The sequence below is a fragment of the Gadus morhua genome, chromosome 5 (genome assembly GCF_902167405.1).
Source record: "Gadus morhua chromosome 5, gadMor3.0, whole genome shotgun sequence".
NCBI classification, from domain to species: Eukaryota; Metazoa; Chordata; class Actinopteri; order Gadiformes; family Gadidae; genus Gadus; species Gadus morhua.
The window spans coordinates 383,485-405,590 of NC_044052.1; the positions used below are offsets into that span (position 1 = coordinate 383,485).

The following is a 22,106-nucleotide window of genomic DNA, read 5'->3' on the forward strand; positions in this document are numbered from 1 at the left end:
ATAATCCCGATGGCTCGGACTTAGAATCTTCTCACTAAGCAGACTTCTAACACGTCTACAAACGTCATATAAAAGTCTAAAGCACAGGAAAAAGTGAAATAGAATGATATCACCCCATAAAATCCCTTGTTCCTACCTCTATTGTTTATTTTGAAACTCAAATATCTACCCTGACATCAATTTGGTGTGGTGCATGATATTCTTTGGAATAATTACCCAGCATAAGTTTTTAGCCATTATAAAATCTTTCGAGCTAGCCAGGAGTCGAACCTGGAATCTTCTGATCCGTAGTCAGACGCATTATCCATTGCGCCACTGACCCAACTTTTACAGCACGGACCTTCATTAAAATTCGTCCAATAAGAACGGACGCTTGCTTTAAAATTCTCATTCCAAGCCCATTTTTCTCATTGTGAAAGTCAAATGGCAGACCATAGCTAGGTATGAATATGGCGCATTCAATCTTGTTGGGGAAATTAGCTTTTCTTTTAGAACAAAAGAAAAGCTAATTTCTTTCGTGGCTTTTGTACTTCTGCTCCTTCCACTGAGTATTCGTACTCGGTGAGAACGAATACTCCGATGGCTCGGACTTAGATTCTTCTCGCTTAGCAGACTTCTAACACGTCTACAAGCGTCATATAAAAGTCTAAAGCAAAGGAAAAAGTGAAATAGAATGATATCACCCCATAAAATTCCTTGTTCCTACCTCTATTTTGTGTGGTGCATGATATTCTTTGGAATAATAACCCAGCATTAGTTTTTCGGCATTTTAAAATATTTCGAGCTAGCCAGGAGTCGAACCTGGAATCTTCTGATCCGTAGTCAGACGCGTTATCCATTGCGCCACTAGCCCACCAGCTTAGTCCAGACCTTCATTAAAATACGTACAATAAGAAAGGACGCTTGCTTTAAAATTCTCCTTCCAAGCCCATTTCTCTCATTGTGAAAGTCAAATGGCTGACCATAGCTAGGTATGAATATGGCGCATTCAATCTTGTTGGGGAAATGAGCTTTTCTTTTAGAACAAAAGAAAAGCTAATTTCTTTCATGGCTTTTGTACTTCAGCTCCTTCCACTGAGTATTCGTGCTCGGTGAGAACGAATAATCCCGATGGCTCGGACTTAGATTCTTCTCGCTTAGCAGACTTCTAACACGTCTACAAACGTCATATAAAAGTCTAAAGCAAAGGAAAAAGTGAAATAGAATGATATCACCCCATAACATTCCTTGTTCCTACCTCTATTGTTCATTGTGAAACTCAAATGTCTACCCTGAGAGCAATTTGGTGTGGTGCATGTTATTCTTTGGAATAATTACCCAGCATAAGTTTTTAGGCATTATAAATTCTTTTGAGCTAGCCAGGAGTCGAACCTGGAATCTTCTGATCCGTAGTCAGACGCGTTATCCATTGCGCCACTGACCCAACTTTTACAGCACGGACCTTCATTAAAATTCGTCCAATAAGAACGGACGCTTGCTTTAAAATTCTCATTCCAAGCCCATTTTTCTCATTGTGAAAGTCAAATGGCAGACCATAGCTAGGTATGAATATGGCGCATTCAATCTTGTTGGGGAAATGAGCTTTTCTTTTAGAACAAAAGAAAAGCTAATATCTTTAATGGCTTTTGTACTTCAGCTCCTTGCACTGAGTATTCGTGCTCGGTGAGAACGAATAATCCCGATGGCTCGGACTTAGAATCTTCTCACTAAGCAGACTTCTAACACGTCTACAAACGTCATATAAAAGTCTAAAGCACAGGAAAAAGTGAAATAGAATGATATCACCCCATAAAATCCCTTGTTCCTACCTCTATTGTTTATTTTGAAACTCAAATATCTACCCTGACATCAATTTGGTGTGGTGCATGATATTCTTTGGAATAATTACCCAGCATAAGTTTTTAGCCATTATAAAATCTTTCGAGCTAGCCAGGAGTCGAACCTGGAATCTTCTGATCCGTAGTCAGACGCATTATCCATTGCGCCACTGACCCAACTTTTACAGCACGGACCTTCATTAAAATTCGTCCAATAAGAACGGACGCTTGCTTTAAAATTCTCATTCCAAGCCCATTTTTCTCATTGTGAAAGTCAAATGGCAGACCATAGCTAGGTATGAATATGGCGCATTCAATCTTGTTGGGGAAATTAGCTTTTCTTTTAGAACAAAAGAAAAGCTATTTTCTTTCGTGGCTTTTGTACTTCAGCTCCTTCCACTGAGTATTCGTACTCGGTGAGAACGAATACTCCCGATGGCTCGGACTTAGATTCTTCTCGCTTAGGCAGACTTCTAACACGTCTACAAACGTCATATAAAAGTCTAAAGCAAAGGAAAAGTGAAATAGAATGATATCACCCCATAAAATTTCTTGTTCCTACCTCTATTTTGTGTGGTGCATGATATTCTTCGGAATAATAACCCAGCATAAGTTTTTCGGCATTTTAAAATCTGTCGAGCTAGCCAGGAGTCGAACCTGGAATCTTCTGATCCGTAGTCAGACGCATTATCCATTGCGCCACTAGCCCACCAGTTTAAGTTCAGACCTTCATTAAAATACGTCCAATAAGAAAGGACGCTTGCTTTAAAATTCTCATTCCAAGCCCATTTTTCTCATTGTGAAAGTCAAATGGCTGACCATAGCTAGGTATGAATATGGCGCATTCAATCTTGTTGGGGAAATGAGCTTTTCTTTTAGAACAAAAGAAAAGCTAATTTCTTTCATGGCTTTTGTACTTCAGCTCCTTCCACTGAGTATTCGTACTCGGTGAGAACGAATACTCCCGATGGCTCGGACTTAGATTCTTCTCGCTTAGCAGACTTCTAACACGTCTACAAACGTCATATAAAAGTCTAAAGCAAAGGAAAAAGTGAAATAGAATGATATCACCCCATAAAATTCCTTGTTCCTACCTCTATTTTGTGTGGTGCATGATGTTCTTTGGAATAATAACCCAGCATAAGTTTTTCGGTATTTTAAAATCTTTCGAGCTAGCCAGGAGTCGAACCTGGAATCTTCTGATCCGTAGTCAGACGCGTTATCCATTGCGCCACTAGCCCACCAGCTTAGTCCAGACCTTCATTAAAATACGTACAATAAGAAAGGACGCTTGCTTTAAAATTCTCCTTCCAAGCCCATTTTTCTCATTGTGAAAGTCAAATGGCTGACCATAGCTAGGTATGAATATGGCGCATTCAATCTTGTTGGGGAAATGAGCTTTTCTTTTAGAACAAAAGAAAAGCTAATTTCTTTCATGGCTTTTGTACTTCAGCTCCTTCCACTGAGTATTCGTGCTCGGTGAGAACGAATTATCCCGATGGCTCGGACTTAGATTCTTCTCGCTTAGCAGACTTCTAACACGTCTACAAACGTCATATAAAAGTCTAAAGCAAAGGAAAAAGTGAAATAGAATGATATCACCCCATAACATTCCTTGTTCCTACCTCTATTGTTCATTGTGAAACTCAAATGTCTACCCTGAGAGCAATTTGGTGTGGTGCATGTTATTCTTTGGAATAATTACCCAGCATAAGTTTTTAGGCATTATAAATTCTTTTGAGCTAGCCAGGAGTCGAACCTGGAATCTTCTGATCCGTAGTCAGACGCGTTATCCATTGCGCCACTGACCCAACTTTTACAGCACGGACCTTCATTAAAATTCGTCCAATAAGAACGGACGCTTGCTTTAAAATTCTCATTCCAAGCCCATTTTTCTCATTGTGAAAGTCAAATGGCAGACCATAGCTAGGTATGAATATGGCGCATTCAATCTTGTTGGGGAAATTAGCTTTTCTTTTAGAACAAAAGAAAAGCTAATTTCTTTCGTGGCTTTTGTACTTCAGCTCCTTCCACTGAGTATTCGTACTCGGTGAGAACGAATACTCCGATGGCTCGGACTTAGATTCTTCTCGCTTAGCAGACTTCTAACACGTCTACAAACGTCATATAAAAGTCTAAAGCAAAGGAAAAAGTGAAATAGAATGATATCACCCCATAAAATTCCTTGTTCCTACCTCTATTTTGTGTGGTGCATGATATTCTTTGGAATAATAACCCAGCATAAGTTTTTCGGCATTTTAAAATATTTCGAGCTAGCCAGGAGTCGAACCTGGAATCTTCTGATCCGTAGTCAGACGCGTTATCCATTGCGCCACTAGCCCACCAGCTTAGTCCAGACCTTCATTAAAATACGTACAATAAGAAAGGACGCTTGCTTTAAAATTCTCCTTCCAAGCCCATTTTTCTCATTGTGAAAGTCAAATGGCTGACCATAGCTAGGTATGAATATGGCGCATTCAATCTTGTTGGGGAAATGAGCTTTTCTTTTAGAACAAAAGAAAAGCTAATTTCTTTCATGGCTTTTGTACTTCAGCTCCTTCCACTGAGTATTCGTGCTCGGTGAGAACGAATAATCCCGATGGCTCGGACTTAGATTCTTCTCGCTTAGCAGACTTCTAACACGTCTACAAACGTCATATAAAAGTCTAAAGCAAAGGAAAAAGTGAAATAGAATGATATCACCCCATAACATTCCTTGTTCCTACCTCTATTGTTCATCGTGAAACTCAAATGTCTACCCTGAGAGCAATTTGGTGTGGTGCATGTTATTCTTTGGAATAATTACCCAGCATAAGTTTTTAGGCATTATAAATTCTTTTGAGCTAGCCAGGAGTCGAACCTGGAATCTTCTGATCCGTAGTCAGACGCGTTATCCATTGCGCCACTGACCCAACTTTTACAGCACGGACCTTCATTAAAATTCGTCCAATAAGAACGGACGCTTGCTTTAAAATTCTCATTCCAAGCCCATTTTTCTCATTGTGAAAGTCAAATGGCAGACCATAGCTAGGTATGAATATGGCGCATTCAATCTTGTTGGGGAAATTAGCTTTTCTTTTAGAACAAAAGAAAAGCTATTTTCTTTCGTGGCTTTTGTACTTCAGCTCCTTCCACTGAGTATTCGTACTCGGTGAGAACGAATACTCCCGATGGCTCGGACTTAGATTCTTCTCGCTTAGCAGACTTCTAACACGTCTACAAACGTCATATAAAAGTCTAAAGCAAAGGGAAAAGTGAAATAGAATGATATCACCCCATAAAATTCCTTGTTCCTACCTCTATTTTGTGTGGTGCATGATATTCTTCGGAATAATAACCCAGCATAAGTTTTTCGGCATTTTAAAATCTGTCGAGCTAGCCAGGAGTCGAACCTGGAATCTTCTGATCCGTAGTCAGACGCATTATCCATTGCGCCACTAGCCCACCAGTTTAAGTTCAGACCTTCATTAAAATACGTCCAATAAGAAAGGACGCTTGCTTTAAAATTCTCATTCCAAGCCCATTTTTCTCATTGTGAAAGTCAAATGGCTGACCATAGCTAGGTATGAATATGGCGCATTCAATCTTGTTGGGGAAATGAGCTTTTCTTTTAGAACAAAAGAAAAGCTAATTTCTTTCATGGCTTTTGTACTTCAGCTCCTTCCACTGAGTATTCGTACTCGGTGAGAACGAATACTCCCGATGGCTCGGACTTAGATTCTTCTCGCTTAGCAGACTTCTAACACGTCTACAAACGTCATATAAAAGTCTAAAGCAAAGGAAAAAGTGAAATAGAATGATATCACCCCATAAAATTCCTTGTTCCTACCTCTATTTTGTGTGGTGCATGATGTTCTTTGGAATAATAACCCAGCATAAGTTTTTCGGTATTTTAAAATCTTTCGAGCTAGCCAGGAGTCGAACCTGGAATCTTCTGATCCGTAGTCAGACGCGTTATCCATTGCGCCACTAACCCAACTTTTACAAAACAGACCTTCATTAAAATTCGTCCAATAAGAACTGACGCTTGCTTTAAAATTCTCATTCCAAGCCCATTTTTCTCATTGTGAAAGTCAAATGGCTGACCATAGCTAGGTATGAATATGGCGCATTCAATCTTGTTGGGGAAATGAGCTTTTCTTTTAGAACAAAAGAAAAGCTAATTTCTTTCATGGCTTTTGTACTTCAGCTCCTTCCACTGAGTATTCGTACTCGGTGAGAACGAATACTCCCGATGGCTCGGACTTAGATTCTTCTCGCTTAGCAGACTTCTAACACGTCTACAAACGTCATATAAAAGTCTAAAGCAAAGGAAAAAGTGAAATAGAATGATATCACCCCATAAAATTCCTTGTTCCTACCTCTATTTTGTGTGGTGCATGATGTTCTTTGGAATAATAACCCAGCATAAGTTTTTCGGTATTTTAAAATCTTTCGAGCTAGCCAGGAGTCGAACCTGGAATCTTCTGATTCGTAGTCAGACGCGTTATCCATTGCGCCACTAACCCAACTTTTATAGAACAGACCTTCATTAAAATTCGTCCAATAAGAACGGACGCTTGCTTTAAAATTCTCATTCCAAGCCCATTTTTCTCATTGTGAAAGTCAAATGGCTGACCATAGCTAGGTCTGAATATGGCGCATTCAATCTTGTTGGGGAAATGAGCTTTTCTTTTAGAACAAAAGAAAAGCTAATTTCTTGAATGGCTTTTGTACTTCAGCTCCTTCCACTGAGTATTCGTGCTCGGTGAGAACGAATAATCCCGACGGCTCGGACTTAGATTCTTCTCGCTTAGCAGACTTCTAACACGTCTACAAACGTCATATAAAAGTCTAAAGCAAAGGAAAAAGTGAAATAGAATGATTTCACCCCATAAAATCCCTTGTTCCTAACTCTATTGTTTATTTTGAAACTCAAATATCTACCCTGACATCAATTTGGTGTGGTGCATGATATTCTTTGGAATAATTACCCAGCATAAGTTTTTAGCCATTATAAAATCTTTCGAGCTAGCCAGGAGTCGAACCTGGAATCTTCTGATCCGTAGTCAGACGCGTTATCCATTGCGCCACTGACCCAACTTTTACAGCACTGACCTTCATTAAAATTCGTCCAATAAGAACGGACGCTTGCTTTAAAATTCTCATTCCAAGCCCATTTTTCTCATTGTGAAAGTCAAATGGCAGACCATAGCTAGGTATGAATATGGCGCATTCAATCTTGTTGGGGAAATGAGCTTTTCTTTTAGAACAAAAGAAAAGCTAATTTCTTTCATGGCTTTTGTACTTCAGCTCCTTCCACTGAGTATTCGTGCTCGGTGAGAACGAATAATCCCGATGGCTCGGACTTAGATTCTTCTCGCTTAGCAGACTTCTAACACGTCTACAAATGTCATATAAAAGTCTAAAGCAAAGGAAAAAGTGAAATAGAATGATATCAACCCATAAAATTCCTTGTTCCTACCTCTATTGTTCATTGTGAAACCCAAATGTCTACCCTGAGAGCAATTTGGTGTGGTGCATGTTATTCTTTGGAATAATTACCCAGCATAAATTTTTAGGCATTATAAAATCTTTCGAGCTAGCCAGGAGTCAAACCTGGAATCTTCTGATCCGTCGTCAGACGCATTATCCATTGCGCCACTAACCCAACTTTTACAGGCACGGACCTTCATTAAAATTCGTCCAATAAGAACGGACGCTTGCTTTAAAATTCTCATTCCAAGCCCATTTTTCTCATTGTGAAAGTCAAATGGCAGACCATAGCTAGGTATGAATATGGCGCATTCAATCTTGTTGGGGAAATTAGCTTTTCTTTTAGAACAAAAGAAAAGCTAATTTCTTTCGTGGCTTTTGTACTTCAGCTCCTTCCACTGAGTATTCGTACTCGGTGAGAACGAATACTCCCGATGGCTCGGACTTAGATTCTTCTCGCTTAGCAGACTTCTAACACGTCTACAAACGTCATATAAAAGTCTAAAGCAAAGGAAAAAGTGAAATAGAATGATATCACCCCATAAAATTCCTTGTTCCTACCTCTATTTTGTGTGGTGCATGATATTCTTTGGAATAATAACCCAGCATAAGTTTTTCGGCATTTTAAAATATTTCAAGCTAGCCAGGAGTCGAACCTGGAATCTTCTGATCCGTAGTCAGACGCGTTATCCATTGCGCCACTAGCCCACCAGCTTAAGTTCAGACCTTCATTAAAATACGTCCAATAAGAAAGGACGCTTGCTTTAAAATTCTCATTCCAAGCCCATTTTTCTCATTGTGAAAGTCAAATGGCTGACCATAGCTAGGTATGAATATGGCGCATTCAATCTTGTTGGGGAAATGAGCTTTTCTTTTAGAACAAAAGAAAAGCTAATTTCTTTCATAGCTTTTGTACTTCAGCTCCTTCCACTGAGGATTCGTGCTCGGTGAGAACGAATAATCCCGATGGCTCGGACTTAGATTCTTCTCGCTTAGCAGACTTCTAACACGTCTACAAACGTCATATAAAAGTCTAAAGCAAAGGAAAAAGTGAAATAGAATGATATCACCCCATAAAATTCCTTGTTCCTACCTCTATTTTGTGTGGTGCATGATATTCTTTGGAATAATAACCCAGCATAAGTTTTTCGGCATTTTAAAATCTTTCGAGCTAGCCAGGAGTCGAACCTGGAATCTTCTGATCCGTAATCAGACGCGTTATCCATTGCGCCACTAACCCAACTTTTACAGAACAGCCCTTCATTAAAATTCGTCCAATAAGAACTGACGCTTGCTTTAAAATTCTCATTCCAAGCCCATTTTTCTCATTGTGAAAGTCAAATGGCAGACCATAGCTAGGTATGAATATGGCGCATTCAATCTTGTTGGGGAAATTAGCTTTTCTTTTAGAACAAAAGAAAAGCTAATTTCTTTCGGGAATTTTGTACTTCAGCTGCTTCCACTGAGTAATCGTACTCGGTGAGAACGAATACTCCCGATGGCTCGGACTTAGATTCTTCTCGCTTAGCAGACTTCTAACACGTCTACAAACGTCATATAAAAGTCTAAAGCAAAGGAAAAAGTGAAATAGAATGATATCACCCCATAAAATTCCTTGTTCCTACCTCTATTTTGTGTGGTGCATGATATTCTTCGGAATAATAACCCAGCATAAGTTTTTCGGCATTTTAAAATCTGTCGAGCTAGCCAGGAGTCGAACCTAGAATCTTCTGATCCGTAGTCAGACGCGTTATCCATTGCGCCACTAGCCCACCAGTTTAAGTTCAGACCTTCATTAAAATACGTCCAATAAGAAAGGACGCTTGCTTTAAAATTCTCATTCCAAGCCCATTTTTCTCATTGTGAAAGTCAAATGGCTGACCATAGCTAGGTATGAATATGGCGCATTCAATCTTGTTGGGGAAATGAGCTTTTCTTTTAGAACAAAAGAAAAGCTAATTTCTTTCATGGCTTTTGTACTTCAGCTCCTTCCACTGAGTATTCGTGCTCGGTGAGAACGAATAATCCCGATGGCTCGGACTTAGATTCTTCTCGCTTAGCAGACTTCTAACACGTCTACAAACGTCATATAAAAGTCTAAAGCAAAGGAAAAAGTGAAATAGAATGATATCACCCCATAACATTCCTTGTTCCTACCTCTATTGTTCATTGTGAAACTCAAATGTCTACCCTGAGAGCAATTTGGTGTGGTGCATGTTATTCTTTGGAATAATTACCCAGCATAAGTTTTTAGGCATTATAAAATCTTTCGAGCTAGCCAGGAGTCGAACCTGGAATCTTCTGATCCGTAGTCAGACGCATTATCCATTGCGCCACTGACCCAACTTTTACAGCACGGACCTTCATTAAAATTCGTCCATTAAGAACGGACGCTTGCTTTAAAATTCTCATTCCAAGCCCATTTTTCTCATTGTGAAAGTCAAATGGCAGACCATAGCTAGGTATGAATATGGCGCATTCAATCTTGTTGGGGAAATTAGCTTTTCTTTTAGAACAAAAGAAAAGCTAATTTCTTTCGTGGCTTTTGTACTTCAGCTCCTTCCACTGAGGATTCGTGCTCGGTGAGAACGAATAATCCCGATGGCTCGGACTTAGATTCTTCTCGCTTAGCAGACTTCTAACACGTCTACAAACGTCATATATAGAAGTCTAAAGCAAAGGAAAAAGTGAAATAGAATGATATCACCCCATAACATTCCTTGTTCCTACCTCTATTGTTCATTGTGAAACTCAAATGTCTACCCTGAGAGCAATTTGGTGTGGTGCATGTTATTCTTTGGAATAATTACCCAGCATAAGTTTTTAGCCATTATAAAATCTTTCGAGCTAGCCAGGAGTCGAACCTGGAATCTTCTGATCCGTAGTCAGACGCGTTATCCATTGCGCCACTGACCCAACTTTTACAGCACGGACCTTCATTAAAATTCGTCCAATAAGAACGGACGCTTGCTTTAAAATTCTCATTCCAAGCCCATTTTTCTCATTGTGAAAGTCAAATGGCAGACCATAGCTAGGTATGAATATGGCGCATTCAATCTTGTTGGGGAAATTAGCTTTTCTTTTAGAACAAAAGAAAAGCTAATTTCTTTCGTGGCTTTTGTACTTCAGCTCCTTCCACTGAGTATTCGTACTCGGTGAGAACGAATACTCCGATGGCTCGGACTTAGATTCTTCTCGCTTAGCAGACTTCTAACACGTCTACAAACGTCATATAAAAGTCTAAAGCAAAGGAAAAAGTGAAATAGAATGATATCACCCCATAAAATTCCTTGTTCCTACCTCTATTTTGTGTGGTGCATGATATTCTTTGGAATAATAACCCAGCATAAGTTTTTCGGCATTTTAAAATATTTCGAGCTAGCCAGGAGTCGAACCTGGAATCTTCTGATCCGTAGTCAGACGCGTTATCCATTGCGCCACTAGCCCACCAGCTTAGTCCAGACCTTCATTAAAATACGTACAATAAGAAAGGACGCTTGCTTTAAAATTCTCCTTCCAAGCCCATTTTTCTCATTGTGAAAGTCAAATGGCTGACCATAGCTAGGTATGAATATGGCGCATTCAATCTTGTTGGGGAAATGAGCTTTTCTTTTAGAACAAAAGAAAAGCTAATTTCTTTCATGGCTTTTGTACTTCAGCTCCTTCCACTGAGTATTCGTGCTCGGTGAGAACGAATAATCCCGATGGCTCGGACTTAGATTCTTCTCGCTTAGCAGACTTCTAACACGTCTACAAACGTCATATAAAAGTCTAAAGCAAAGGAAAAAGTGAAATAGAATGATATCACCCCATAACATTCCTTGTTCCTACCTCTATTGTTCATTGTGAAACTCAAATGTCTACCCTGAGAGCAATTTGGTGTGGTGCATGTTATTCTTTGGAATAATTACCCAGCATAAGTTTTTAGGCATTATAAATTCTTTCGAGCTAGCCAGGAGTCGAACCTGGAATCTTCTGATCCGTAGTCAGACGCGTTATCCATTGCGCCACTGACCCAACTTTTACAGCACTGACCTTCATTAAAATTCGTCCAATAAGAACGGACGCTTGCTTTAAAATTCTCATTCCAAGCCCATTTTTCTCATTGTGAAAGTCAAATGGCAGACCATAGCTAGGTATGAATATGGCGCATTCAATCTTGTTGGGGAAATTAGCTTTTCTTTTAGAACAAAAGAAAAGCTAATTTCTTTCGTGGCTTTTGTACTTCAGCTCCTTCCACTGAGTATTCGTACTCGGTGAGAACGAATACTCCCGATGGCTCGGACTTAGATTCTTCTCGCTTAGCAGACTTCTAACACGTCTACAAACGTCATATAAAAGTCTAAAGCAAAGGAAAAAGTGAAATAGAATGATATCACCCCATAAAATTCCTTGTTCCTACCTCTATTTTGTGTGGTGCATGATATTCTTCGGAATAATAACCCAGCATAAGTTTTTCGGCATTTTAAAATCTGTCGAGCTAGCCAGGAGTCGAACCTGGAATCTTCTGATCCGTAGTCAGACGCGTTATCCATTGCGCCACTAGCCCACCAGTTTAAGTTCAGACCTTCATTAAAATACGTCCAATAAGAAAGGACGCTTGCTTTAAAATTCTCATTCCAAGCCCATTTTTCTCATTGTGAAAGTCAAATGGCTGACCATAGCTAGGTATGAATATGGCGCATTCAATCTTGTTGGGGAAATGAGCTTTTCTTTTAGAACAAAAGAAAAGCTAATTTCTTTCATGGCTTTTGTACTTCAGCTCCTTCCACTGAGTATTCGTACTCGGTGAGAACGAATACTCCCGATGGCTCGGACTTAGATTCTTCTCGCTTAGCAGACTTCTAACACGTCTACAAACGTCATATAAAAGTCTAAAGCAAAGGAAAAAGTGAAATAGAATGATATCACCCCATAAAATTCCTTGTTCCTACCTCTATTTTGTGTGGTGCATGATGTTCTTTGGAATAATAACCCAGCATAAGTTTTTCGGTATTTTAAAATCTTTCGAGCTAGCCAGGAGTCGAACCTGGAATCTTCTGATCCGTAGTCAGACGCGTTATCCATTGCGCCACTAACCCAACTTTTATAGAACAGACCTTCATTAAAATTCGTCCAATAAGAACGGACGCTTGCTTTAAAATTCTCATTCCAAGCCCATTTTTCTCATTGTGAAAGTCAAATGGCTGACCATAGCTAGGTATGAATATGGCGCATTCAATCTTGTTGGGGAAATGAGCTTTTCTTTTAGAACAAAAGAAAAGCTAATTTCTTGAATGGCTTTTGTACTTCAGCTCCTTCCACTGAGTATTCGTGCTCGGTGAGAACGAATAATCCCGATGGCTCGGACTTAGATTCTTCTCGCTTAGCAGACTTCTAACACGTCTACAAACGTCATATAAAAGTCTAAAGCAAAGGAAAAAGTGAAATAGAATGATATCACCCCATAAAATCCCTTGTTCCTACCTCTATTGTTTATTTTGAAACTCAAATATCTACCCTGACATCAATTTGGTGTGGTGCATGATATTCTTTGGAATAATTACCCAGCATAAGTTTTTAGCCATTATAAAATCTTTCGAGCTAGCCAGGAGTCGAACCTGGAATCTTCTGATCCGTAGTCAGACGCGTTATCCATTGCGCCACTGACCCAACTTTTACAGCACTGACCTTCATTAAAATTCGTCCAATAAGAACGGACGCTTGCTTTAAAATTCTCATTCCAAGCCCATTTTTCTCATTGTGAAAGTCAAATGGCAGACCATAGCTTGGTATGAATATGGCGCATTCAATCTTGTTGGGGAAATGAGCTTTTCTTTTAGAACAAAAGAAAAGCTAATTTCTTTCATGGCTTTTGTACTTCAGCTCCTTCCACTGAGTATTCGTGCTCGGTGAGAACGAATAATCCCGATGGCTCGGACTTAGATTCTTCTCGCTTAGCAGACTTCTAACACGTCTACAAACGTCATATAAAAGTCTAAAGCAAAGGAAAAAGTGAAATAGAATGATATCACCCCATAACATTCCTTGTTCCTACCTCTATTGTTCATTGTGAAACTCAAATGTCTACCCTGAGAGCAATTTGGTGTGGTGCATGTTATTCTTTGGAATAATTACCCAGCATAAGTTTTTAGGCATTATAAAATCTTTCGAGCTAGCCAGGAGTCGAACCTGGAATCTTCTGATCCGTAGTCAGACGCATTATCCATTGCGCCACTGACCCAAATTTTACAGCACGGACCTTCATTAAAATTCGTCCATTAAGAACGGACGCTTGCTTTAAAATTCTCATTCCAAGCCCATTTTTCTCATTGTGAAAGTCAAATGGCAGACCATAGCTAGGTATGAATATGGCGCATTCAATCTTGTTGGGGAAATTAGCTTTTCTTTTAGAACAAAAGAAAAGCTAATTTCTTTCGTGGCTTTTGTACTTCAGCTCCTTCCACTGAGTATTCGTACTCGGTGAGAACGAATACTCCGATGGCTCGGACTTAGATTCTTCTCGCTTAGCAGACTTCTAACACGTCTACAAACGTCATATAAAAGTCTAAAGCAAAGGAAAAAGTGAAATAGAATGATATCACCCCATAAAATTCCTTGTTCCTACCTCTATTTTGTGTGGTGCATGATATTCTTTGGAATAATAACCCAGCATAAGTTTTTCGGCATTTTAAAATATTTCAAGCTAGCCAGGAGTCGAACCTGGAATCTTCTGATCCGTAGTCAGACGCGTTATCCATTGCGCCACTAGCCCACCAGCTTAAGTTCAGACCTTCATTAAAATACGTCCAATAAGAAAGGACGCTTGCTTTAAAATTCTCATTCCAAGCCCATTTTTCTCATTGTGAAAGTCAAATGGCTGACCATAGCTAGGTATGAATATGGCGCATTCAATCTTGTTGGGGAAATGAGCTTTTCTTTTAGAACAAAAGAAAAGCTAATTTCTTTCATAGCTTTTGTACTTCAGCTCCTTCCACTGAGGATTCGTGCTCGGTGAGAACGAATAATCCCGATGGCTCGGACTTAGATTCTTCTCGCTTAGCAGACTTCTAACACGTCTACAAACGTCATATAAAAGTCTAAAGCAAAGGAAAAAGTGAAATAGAATGATATCACCCCATAAAATTCCTTGTTCCTACCTCTATTTTGTGTGGTGCATGATATTCTTTGGAATAATAACCCAGCATAAGTTTTTCGGCATTTTAAAATCTTTCGAGCTAGCCAGGAGTCGAACCTGGAATCTTCTGATCCGTAATCAGACGCGTTATCCATTGCGCCACTAACCCAACTTTTACAGAACAGCCCTTCATTAAAATTCGTCCAATAAGAACTGACGCTTGCTTTAAAATTCTCATTCCAAGCCCATTTTTCTCATTGTGAAAGTCAAATGGCAGACCATAGCTAGGTATGAATATGGCGCATTCAATCTTGTTGGGGAAATTAGCTTTTCTTTTAGAACAAAAGAAAAGCTAATTTCTTTCGGGAATTTTGTACTTCAGCTGCTTCCACTGAGTAATCGTACTCGGTGAGAACGAATACTCCCGATGGCTCGGACTTAGATTCTTCTCGCTTAGCAGACTTCTAACACGTCTACAAACGTCATATAAAAGTCTAAAGCAAAGGAAAAAGTGAAATAGAATGATATCACCCCATAAAATTCCTTGTTCCTACCTCTATTTTGTGTGGTGCATGATATTCTTCGGAATAATAACCCAGCATAAGTTTTTCGGCATTTTAAAATCTGTCGAGCTAGCCAGGAGTCGAACCTAGAATCTTCTGATCCGTAGTCAGACGCGTTATCCATTGCGCCACTAGCCCACCAGTTTAAGTTCAGACCTTCATTAAAATACGTCCAATAAGAAAGGACGCTTGCTTTAAAATTCTCATTCCAAGCCCATTTTTCTCATTGTGAAAGTCAAATGGCTGACCATAGCTAGGTATGAATATGGCGCATTCAATCTTGTTGGGGAAATGAGCTTTTCTTTTAGAACAAAAGAAAAGCTAATTTCTTTCATGGCTTTTGTACTTCAGCTCCTTCCACTGAGTATTCGTGCTCGGTGAGAACGAATAATCCCGATGGCTCGGACTTAGATTCTTCTCGCTTAGCAGACTTCTAACACGTCTACAAACGTCATATAAAAGTCTAAAGCAAAGGAAAAAGTGAAATAGAATGATATCACCCCATAAAATCCCTTGTTCCTACCTCTATTGTTTATTTTGAAACTCAAATATCTACCCTGACATCAATTTGGTGTGGTGCATGATATTCTTTGGAATAATTACCCAGCATAAGTTTTTAGCCATTATAAAATCTTTCGAGCTAGCCAGGAGTCGAACCTGGAATCTTCTGATCCGTAGTCAGACGCGTTATCCATTGCGCCACTGACCCAACTTTTACAGCACTGACCTTCATTAAAATTCGTCCAATAAGAACGGACGCTTGCTTTAAAATTCTCATTCCAAGCCCATTTTTCTCATTGTGAAAGTCAAATGGCAGACCATAGCTAGGTATGAATATGGCGCATTCAATCTTGTTGGGGAAATGAGCTTTTCTTTTAGAACAAAAGAAAAGCTAATTTCTTTCATGGCTTTTGTACTTCAGCTCCTTCCACTGAGTATTCGTGCTCGGTGAGAACGAATAATCCCGATGGCTCGGACTTAGATTCTTCTCGCTTAGCAGACTTCTAACACGTCTACAAACGTCATATAAAAGTCTAAAGCAAAGGAAAAAGTGAAATAGAATGATATCACCCCATAACATTCCTTGTTCCTACCTCTATTGTTCATTGTGAAACTCAAATGTCTACCCTGAGAGCAATTTGGTGTGGTGCATGTTATTCTTTGGAATAATTACCCAGCATAAGTTTTTAGGCATTATAAAATCTTTCGAGCTAGCCAGGAGTCGAACCTGGAATCTTCTGATCCGTAGTCAGACGCGTTATCCATTGCGCCACTGACCCAACTTTTACAGCACGGACCTTCATTAAAATTCGTCCATTAAGAACGGACGCTTGCTTTAAAATTCTCATTCCAAGCCCATTTTTCTCATTGTGAAAGTCAAATGGCAGACCATAGCTAGGTATGAATATGGCGCATTCAATCTTGTTGGGGAAATTAGCTTTTCTTTTAGAACAAAAGAAAAGCTAATTTCTTTCGTGGCTTTTGTACTTCAGCTCCTTCCACTGAGTATTCGTACTCGGTGAGAACGAATACTCCCGATGGCTCGGACTTAGATTCTTCTCGCTTAGCAGACTTCTAACACGTCTACAAACGTCATATAAAAGTCTAAAGCAAAGGAAAAAGTGAAATAGAATGATATCACCCCATAAAATTCCTTGTTCCTACCTCTATTTTGTGTGGTGCATGATATTCTTTGGAATAATAACCCAGCATAAGTTTTTCGGCATTTTAAAATCTTTCGAGCTAGCCAGGAGTCGAACCTGGAATCTTCTGATCCGTAGTCAGACGCGTTATCCATTGCGCCACTAGCCCACCAGTTTAAGTTCAGACCTTCATTAAAATACGTCCAATAAGAAAGGACGCTTGCTTTAAAATTCTCATTCCAAGCCCATTTTTCTCATTGTGAAAGTCAAATGGCTGACCATAGCTAGGTATGAATATGGCGCATTCAATCTTGTTGGGGAAATGAGCTTTTCTTTTAGAACAAAAGAAAAGCTAATTTCTTTCATGGCTTTTGTACTTCAGCTCCTTCCACTGAGTATTCGTACTCGGTGAGAACGAATACTCCCGATGGCTCGGACTTAGATTCTTCTCGCTTAGCAGACTTCTAACACGTCTACAAACGTCATATAAAAGTCTAAAGCAAAGGAAAAAGTGAAATAGAATGATATCACCCCATAAAATTCCTTGTTCCTACCTCTATTTTGTGTGGTGCATGATAGTTCTTTGGAATAATAACCCAGCATAAGTTTTTCGGTATTTTAAAATCTTTCGAGCTAGCCAGGAGTCGAACCTGGAATCTTCTGATCCGTAGTCAGACGCGTTATCCATTGCGCCACTAACCCAACTTTTATAGAACAGACCTTCATTAAAATTCGTCCAATAAGAACGGACGCTTGCTTTAAAATTCTCATTCCAAGCCCATTTTTCTCATTGTGAAAGTCAAATGGCTGACCATAGCTAGGTATGAATATGGCGCATTCAATCTTGTTGGGGAAATGAGCTTTTCTTTTAGAACAAAAGAAAAGCTAATTTCTTGAATGGCTTTTGTACTTCAGCTCCTTCCACTGAGTATTCGTGCTCGGTGAGAACGAATAATCCCGATGGCTCGGACTTAGATTCTTCTCGCTTAGCAGACTTCTAACACGTCTACAAACGTCATATAAAAGTCTAAAGCAAAGGAAAAAGTGAAATAGAATGATATCACCCCATAAAATCCCTTGTTCCTACCTCTATTGTTTATTTTGAAACTCAAATATCTACCCTGACATCAATTTGGTGTGGTGCATGATATTCTTTGGAATAATTACCCAGCATAAGTTTTTAGCCATTATAAAATCTTTCGAGCTAGCCAGGAGTCGAACCTGGAATCTTCTGATCCGTAGTCAGACGCGTTATCCATTGCGCCACTGACCCAACTTTTACAGCACTGACCTTCATTAAAATTCGTCCAATAAGAACGGACGCTTGCTTTAAAATTCTCATTCCAAGCCCATTTTTCTCATTGTGAAAGTCAAATGGCAGACCATAGCTAGGTATGAATATGGCGCATTCAATCTTGTTGGGGAAATGAGCTTTTCTTTTAGAACAAAAGAAAAGCTAATTTCTTTCATGGCTTTTGTACTTCAGCTCCTTCCACTGAGTATTCGTGCTCGGTGAGAACGAATAATCCCGATGGCTCGGACTTAGATTCTTCTCGCTTAGCAGACTTCTAACACGTCTACAAACTGTCATATAAAAGTCTAAAGCAAAGGAAAAAGTGAAATAGAATGATATCAACCCATAAAATTCCTTGTTCCTACCTCTATTGTTCATTGTGAAACCCAAATGTCTACCCTGAGAGCAATTTGGTGTGGTGCATGTTATTCTTTGGAATAATTACCCAGCATAAGTTTTTAGGCATTATAAAATCTTTCGAGCTAGCCAGGAGTCGAACCTGGAATCTTCTGATCCGTAGTCAGACGCATTATCCATTGCGCCACTAACCCAACTTTTACAGCACGGACCTTCATTAAAATTCGTCCAATAAGAACGGACGCTTGCTTTAAAATTCTCATTCCAAGCCCATTTTTCTCATTGTGAAAGTCAAATGGCAGACCATAGCTAGGTATGAATATGGCGCATTCAATCTTGTTGGGGAAATTAGCTTTTCTTTTAGAACAAAAGAAAAGCTAATTTCTTTCGTGGCTTTTGTACTTCAGCTCCTTCCACTGAGTATTCGTACTCGGTGAGAACGAATACTCCCGATGGCTCGGACTTAGATTCTTCTCGCTTAGCAGACTTCTAACACGTCTACAAACGTCATATAAAAGTCTAAAGCAAAGGAAAAAGTGAAATAGAATGATATCACCCCATAAAATTCCTTGTTCCTACCTCTATTTTGTGTGGTGCATGATATTCTTTGGAATAATAACCCAGCATAAGTTTTTCGGCATTTTAAAATATTTCAAGCTAGCCAGGAGTCGAACCTGGAATCTTCTGATCCGTAGTCAGACGCGTTATCCATTGCGCCACTAGCCCACCAGCTTAGTCCAGACCTTCATTAAAATACGTCCAATAAGAAAGGACGCTTGCTTTAAAATTCTCATTCCAAGCCCATTTTTCTCATTGTGAAAGTCAAATGGCTGACCATAGCTAGGTATGAATATGGCGCATTCAATCTTGTTGGGGAAATGAGCTTTTCTTTTAGAACAAAAGAAAAGCTAATTTCTTTCATGGCTTTTGTACTTCAGCTCCTTCCACTGAGTATTCGTACTCGGTGAGAACGAATACTCCCGATGGCTCGGACTTAGATTCTTCTCGCTTAGCAGACTTCTAACACGTCTACAAACGTCATATAAAAGTCTAAAGCAAAGGAAAAAGTGAAATAGAATGATATCACCCCATAAAATTCCTTGTTCCTACCTCTATTTTGTGTGGTGCATGATATTCTTTGGAATAATAACCCAGCATAAGTTTTTCGGCATTTTAAAATCTTTCGAGCTAGCCAGGAGTCGAACCTGGAATCTTCTGATCCGTAGTCAGACGCGTTATCCATTGCGCCACTAACCCAACTTTTATAGAACAGACCTTCATTAAAATTCGTCCAATAAGAACGGACGCTTGCTTTAAAATTCTCATTCCAAGCCCATTTTTCTCATTGTGAAAGTCAAATGGCTGACCATAGCTAGGTATGAATATGGCGCATTCAATCTTGTTGGGGAAATGAGCTTTTCTTTTAGAACAAAAGAAAAGCTAATTTCTTGAATGGCTTTTGTACTTCAGCTCCTTCCACTGAGTATTCGTGCTCGGTGAGAACGAATAATCCCGATGGCTCGGACTTAGATTCTTCTCGCTTAGCAGACTTCTAACACGTCTACAAACGTCATATAAAAGTCTAAAGCAAAGGAAAAAGTGAAATAGAATGATATCACCCCATAAAATCCCTTGTTCCTACCTCTATTGTTTATTTTGAAACTCAAATATCTACCCTGACATCAATTTGGTGTGGTGCATGATATTCTTTGGAATAATTACCCAGCATAAGTTTTTAGCCATTATAAAATCTTTCGAGCTAGCCAGGAGTCGAACCTGGAATCTTCTGATCCGTAGTCAGACGCGTTATCCATTGCGCCACTGACCCAACTTTTACAGCACTGACCTTCATTAAAATTCGTCCAATAAGAACGGACGCTTGCTTTAAAATTCTCATTCCAAGCCCATTTTTCTCATTGTGAAAGTCAAATGGCAGACCATAGCTTGGTATGAATATGGCGCATTCAATCTTGTTGGGGAAATGAGCTTTTCTTTTAGAACAAAAGAAAAGCTAATTTCTTTCATGGCTTTTGTACTTCAGCTCCTTCCACTGAGTATTCGTGCTCGGTGAGAACGAATAATCCCGATGGCTCGGACTTAGATTCTTCTCGCTTAGCAGACTTCTAACACGTCTACAAATGTCATATAAAAGTCTAAAGCAAAGGAAAAAGTGAAATAGAATGATATCAACCCATAAAATTCCTTGTTCCTACCTCTATTGTTCATTGTGAAACCCAAATGTCTACCCTGAGAGCAATTTGGTGTGGTGCATGTTATTCTTTGGAATAATTACCCAGCATAAATTTTTAGGCATTATAAAATCTTTCGAGCTAGCCAGGAGTCAAACCTGGAATCTTCTGATCCGTCGTCAGACGCATTATCCATTGCGCCACTAACCCAACTTTTACAGCACGGACCTTCATTAAAATTCGTCCAATAAGAACGGACGCTTGCTTTAAAATTCTCATTCCAAGCCCATTTTTCTCATTGTGAAAGTCAAATGGCAGACCATAGCTAGGTATGAATATGGCGCATTCAATCTTGTTGGGGAAATTAGCTTTTCTTTTAGAACAAAAGAAAAGCTAATTTCTTTCGTGGCTTTTGTACTTCAGCTCCTTCCACTGAGTATTCGTACTCGGTGAGAACGAATACTCCCGATGGCTCGGACTTAGATTCTTCTCGCTTAGCAGACTTCTAACACGTCTACAAACGTCATATAAAAGTCTAAAGCAAAGGAAAAAGTGAAATAGAATGATATCACCCCATAAAATTCCTTGTTCCTACCTCTATTTTGTGTGGTGCATGATATTCTTTGGAATAATAACCCAGCATAAGTTTTTCGGCATTTTAAAATATTTCAAGCTAGCCAGGAGTCGAACCTGGAATCTTCTGATCCGTAGTCAGACGCATTATCCATTGCGCCACTAGCCCACCAGTTTAAGTTCAGACCTTCATTAAAATACGTCCAATAAGAAAGGACGCTTGCTTTAAAATTCTCATTCCAAGCCCATTTTTCTCATTGTGAAAGTCAAATGGCTGACCATAGCTAGGTATGAATATGGCGCATTCAATCTTGTTGGGGAAATGAGCTTTTCTTTTAGAACAAAAGAAAAGCTAATTTCTTTCATGGCTTTTGTACTTCAGCTCCTTCCACTGAGTATTCGTAGCTCGGTGAGAACGAATACTCCCGATGGCTCGGACTTAGATTCTTCTCGCTTAGCAGACTTCTAACACGTCTACAAACGTCATATAAAAGTCTAAAGCAAAGGAAAAAGTGAAATAGAATGATATCACCCCATAAAATTCCTTGTTCCTACCTCTATTGTTCATTGTGAAACTCAAATGTCTACCCTGAGAGCAATTTGGTGTGGTGCATGTTATTCTTTGGAATAATTACCCAGCATAAGTTTTTAGGCATTATAAAATCTTTCGAGCTAGCCAGGAGTCGAACCTGGAATCTTCTGATCCGTAGTCAGACGCGTTATCCATTGCGCCACTAACCCAACTTTTATAGAACAGACCTTCATTAAAATTCGTCCAATAAGAACGGACGCTTGCTTTAAAATTCTCATTCCAAGCCCATTTTTCTCATTGTGAAAGTCAAATGGCAGACCATAGCTAGGTATGAATATGGCGCATTCAATCTTGTTGGGGAAATTAGCTTTTCTTTTAGAACAAAAGAAAAGCTAATTTCTTTCGTGGCTTTTGTACTTCAGCTCCTTCCACTGAGTATTCGTACTCGGTGAGAACGAATACTCCCGATGGCTCGGACTTAGATTCTTCTCGCTTAGCAGACTTCTAACACGTCTACAAACGTCATATAAAAGTCTAAAGCAAAGG

General features: G+C 39.4%; 38 non-coding genes across 38 annotated transcripts; all 38 read right to left on the reverse strand.

Moving 5' to 3' along the window:
* Positions 1-249: 249 nt before the first annotated feature.
* On the reverse strand, positions 250-322 carry trnar-acg (transfer RNA arginine (anticodon ACG)). The gene has a single exon. It is a non-coding gene; the product is annotated as a tRNA-Arg (tRNA).
* A 458-nt stretch (positions 323-780) lies between these two features.
* On the reverse strand, positions 781-853 carry trnar-acg (transfer RNA arginine (anticodon ACG)). Its single transcript has one exon. It is a non-coding gene; the product is annotated as a tRNA-Arg (tRNA).
* A 497-nt stretch (positions 854-1,350) lies between these two features.
* trnar-acg (transfer RNA arginine (anticodon ACG)) lies at positions 1,351-1,423 on the reverse strand. The gene has a single exon. It is a non-coding gene; the product is annotated as a tRNA-Arg (tRNA).
* Positions 1,424-1,921: 498 nt separating this feature from the next.
* On the reverse strand, positions 1,922-1,994 carry trnar-acg (transfer RNA arginine (anticodon ACG)). Its single transcript has one exon. It is a non-coding gene; the product is annotated as a tRNA-Arg (tRNA).
* A 459-nt stretch (positions 1,995-2,453) lies between these two features.
* trnar-acg (transfer RNA arginine (anticodon ACG)) lies at positions 2,454-2,526 on the reverse strand. The gene has a single exon. It is a non-coding gene; the product is annotated as a tRNA-Arg (tRNA).
* Positions 2,527-2,985: 459 nt separating this feature from the next.
* trnar-acg (transfer RNA arginine (anticodon ACG)) lies at positions 2,986-3,058 on the reverse strand. The gene has a single exon. It is a non-coding gene; the product is annotated as a tRNA-Arg (tRNA).
* Positions 3,059-3,555: 497 nt separating this feature from the next.
* trnar-acg (transfer RNA arginine (anticodon ACG)) lies at positions 3,556-3,628 on the reverse strand. The gene has a single exon. It is a non-coding gene; the product is annotated as a tRNA-Arg (tRNA).
* A 458-nt stretch (positions 3,629-4,086) lies between these two features.
* trnar-acg (transfer RNA arginine (anticodon ACG)) lies at positions 4,087-4,159 on the reverse strand. Its single transcript has one exon. It is a non-coding gene; the product is annotated as a tRNA-Arg (tRNA).
* A 497-nt stretch (positions 4,160-4,656) lies between these two features.
* Positions 4,657-4,729, reverse strand: trnar-acg (transfer RNA arginine (anticodon ACG)). The gene has a single exon. It is a non-coding gene; the product is annotated as a tRNA-Arg (tRNA).
* Positions 4,730-5,188: 459 nt separating this feature from the next.
* Positions 5,189-5,261, reverse strand: trnar-acg (transfer RNA arginine (anticodon ACG)). The gene has a single exon. It is a non-coding gene; the product is annotated as a tRNA-Arg (tRNA).
* Positions 5,262-5,720: 459 nt separating this feature from the next.
* trnar-acg (transfer RNA arginine (anticodon ACG)) lies at positions 5,721-5,793 on the reverse strand. The gene has a single exon. It is a non-coding gene; the product is annotated as a tRNA-Arg (tRNA).
* Positions 5,794-6,252: 459 nt separating this feature from the next.
* trnar-acg (transfer RNA arginine (anticodon ACG)) lies at positions 6,253-6,325 on the reverse strand. Its single transcript has one exon. It is a non-coding gene; the product is annotated as a tRNA-Arg (tRNA).
* Positions 6,326-6,823: 498 nt separating this feature from the next.
* trnar-acg (transfer RNA arginine (anticodon ACG)) lies at positions 6,824-6,896 on the reverse strand. Its single transcript has one exon. It is a non-coding gene; the product is annotated as a tRNA-Arg (tRNA).
* A 1,031-nt stretch (positions 6,897-7,927) lies between these two features.
* On the reverse strand, positions 7,928-8,000 carry trnar-acg (transfer RNA arginine (anticodon ACG)). Its single transcript has one exon. It is a non-coding gene; the product is annotated as a tRNA-Arg (tRNA).
* A 459-nt stretch (positions 8,001-8,459) lies between these two features.
* Positions 8,460-8,532, reverse strand: trnar-acg (transfer RNA arginine (anticodon ACG)). Its single transcript has one exon. It is a non-coding gene; the product is annotated as a tRNA-Arg (tRNA).
* Positions 8,533-8,991: 459 nt separating this feature from the next.
* On the reverse strand, positions 8,992-9,064 carry trnar-acg (transfer RNA arginine (anticodon ACG)). The gene has a single exon. It is a non-coding gene; the product is annotated as a tRNA-Arg (tRNA).
* Positions 9,065-9,562: 498 nt separating this feature from the next.
* Positions 9,563-9,635, reverse strand: trnar-acg (transfer RNA arginine (anticodon ACG)). The gene has a single exon. It is a non-coding gene; the product is annotated as a tRNA-Arg (tRNA).
* Positions 9,636-10,135: 500 nt separating this feature from the next.
* Positions 10,136-10,208, reverse strand: trnar-acg (transfer RNA arginine (anticodon ACG)). The gene has a single exon. It is a non-coding gene; the product is annotated as a tRNA-Arg (tRNA).
* Positions 10,209-10,666: 458 nt separating this feature from the next.
* On the reverse strand, positions 10,667-10,739 carry trnar-acg (transfer RNA arginine (anticodon ACG)). Its single transcript has one exon. It is a non-coding gene; the product is annotated as a tRNA-Arg (tRNA).
* A 497-nt stretch (positions 10,740-11,236) lies between these two features.
* Positions 11,237-11,309, reverse strand: trnar-acg (transfer RNA arginine (anticodon ACG)). The gene has a single exon. It is a non-coding gene; the product is annotated as a tRNA-Arg (tRNA).
* A 459-nt stretch (positions 11,310-11,768) lies between these two features.
* trnar-acg (transfer RNA arginine (anticodon ACG)) lies at positions 11,769-11,841 on the reverse strand. The gene has a single exon. It is a non-coding gene; the product is annotated as a tRNA-Arg (tRNA).
* A 459-nt stretch (positions 11,842-12,300) lies between these two features.
* trnar-acg (transfer RNA arginine (anticodon ACG)) lies at positions 12,301-12,373 on the reverse strand. Its single transcript has one exon. It is a non-coding gene; the product is annotated as a tRNA-Arg (tRNA).
* A 498-nt stretch (positions 12,374-12,871) lies between these two features.
* Positions 12,872-12,944, reverse strand: trnar-acg (transfer RNA arginine (anticodon ACG)). The gene has a single exon. It is a non-coding gene; the product is annotated as a tRNA-Arg (tRNA).
* A 498-nt stretch (positions 12,945-13,442) lies between these two features.
* Positions 13,443-13,515, reverse strand: trnar-acg (transfer RNA arginine (anticodon ACG)). The gene has a single exon. It is a non-coding gene; the product is annotated as a tRNA-Arg (tRNA).
* A 458-nt stretch (positions 13,516-13,973) lies between these two features.
* Positions 13,974-14,046, reverse strand: trnar-acg (transfer RNA arginine (anticodon ACG)). The gene has a single exon. It is a non-coding gene; the product is annotated as a tRNA-Arg (tRNA).
* A 459-nt stretch (positions 14,047-14,505) lies between these two features.
* On the reverse strand, positions 14,506-14,578 carry trnar-acg (transfer RNA arginine (anticodon ACG)). The gene has a single exon. It is a non-coding gene; the product is annotated as a tRNA-Arg (tRNA).
* Positions 14,579-15,037: 459 nt separating this feature from the next.
* trnar-acg (transfer RNA arginine (anticodon ACG)) lies at positions 15,038-15,110 on the reverse strand. The gene has a single exon. It is a non-coding gene; the product is annotated as a tRNA-Arg (tRNA).
* Positions 15,111-15,608: 498 nt separating this feature from the next.
* Positions 15,609-15,681, reverse strand: trnar-acg (transfer RNA arginine (anticodon ACG)). Its single transcript has one exon. It is a non-coding gene; the product is annotated as a tRNA-Arg (tRNA).
* Positions 15,682-16,179: 498 nt separating this feature from the next.
* On the reverse strand, positions 16,180-16,252 carry trnar-acg (transfer RNA arginine (anticodon ACG)). The gene has a single exon. It is a non-coding gene; the product is annotated as a tRNA-Arg (tRNA).
* A 459-nt stretch (positions 16,253-16,711) lies between these two features.
* On the reverse strand, positions 16,712-16,784 carry trnar-acg (transfer RNA arginine (anticodon ACG)). Its single transcript has one exon. It is a non-coding gene; the product is annotated as a tRNA-Arg (tRNA).
* Positions 16,785-17,244: 460 nt separating this feature from the next.
* On the reverse strand, positions 17,245-17,317 carry trnar-acg (transfer RNA arginine (anticodon ACG)). Its single transcript has one exon. It is a non-coding gene; the product is annotated as a tRNA-Arg (tRNA).
* Positions 17,318-17,815: 498 nt separating this feature from the next.
* On the reverse strand, positions 17,816-17,888 carry trnar-acg (transfer RNA arginine (anticodon ACG)). Its single transcript has one exon. It is a non-coding gene; the product is annotated as a tRNA-Arg (tRNA).
* Positions 17,889-18,387: 499 nt separating this feature from the next.
* trnar-acg (transfer RNA arginine (anticodon ACG)) lies at positions 18,388-18,460 on the reverse strand. The gene has a single exon. It is a non-coding gene; the product is annotated as a tRNA-Arg (tRNA).
* A 459-nt stretch (positions 18,461-18,919) lies between these two features.
* Positions 18,920-18,992, reverse strand: trnar-acg (transfer RNA arginine (anticodon ACG)). The gene has a single exon. It is a non-coding gene; the product is annotated as a tRNA-Arg (tRNA).
* Positions 18,993-19,450: 458 nt separating this feature from the next.
* Positions 19,451-19,523, reverse strand: trnar-acg (transfer RNA arginine (anticodon ACG)). The gene has a single exon. It is a non-coding gene; the product is annotated as a tRNA-Arg (tRNA).
* Positions 19,524-20,021: 498 nt separating this feature from the next.
* trnar-acg (transfer RNA arginine (anticodon ACG)) lies at positions 20,022-20,094 on the reverse strand. Its single transcript has one exon. It is a non-coding gene; the product is annotated as a tRNA-Arg (tRNA).
* Positions 20,095-21,124: 1,030 nt separating this feature from the next.
* On the reverse strand, positions 21,125-21,197 carry trnar-acg (transfer RNA arginine (anticodon ACG)). Its single transcript has one exon. It is a non-coding gene; the product is annotated as a tRNA-Arg (tRNA).
* A 499-nt stretch (positions 21,198-21,696) lies between these two features.
* Positions 21,697-21,769, reverse strand: trnar-acg (transfer RNA arginine (anticodon ACG)). The gene has a single exon. It is a non-coding gene; the product is annotated as a tRNA-Arg (tRNA).
* Positions 21,770-22,106: the final 337 nt, after the last annotated feature.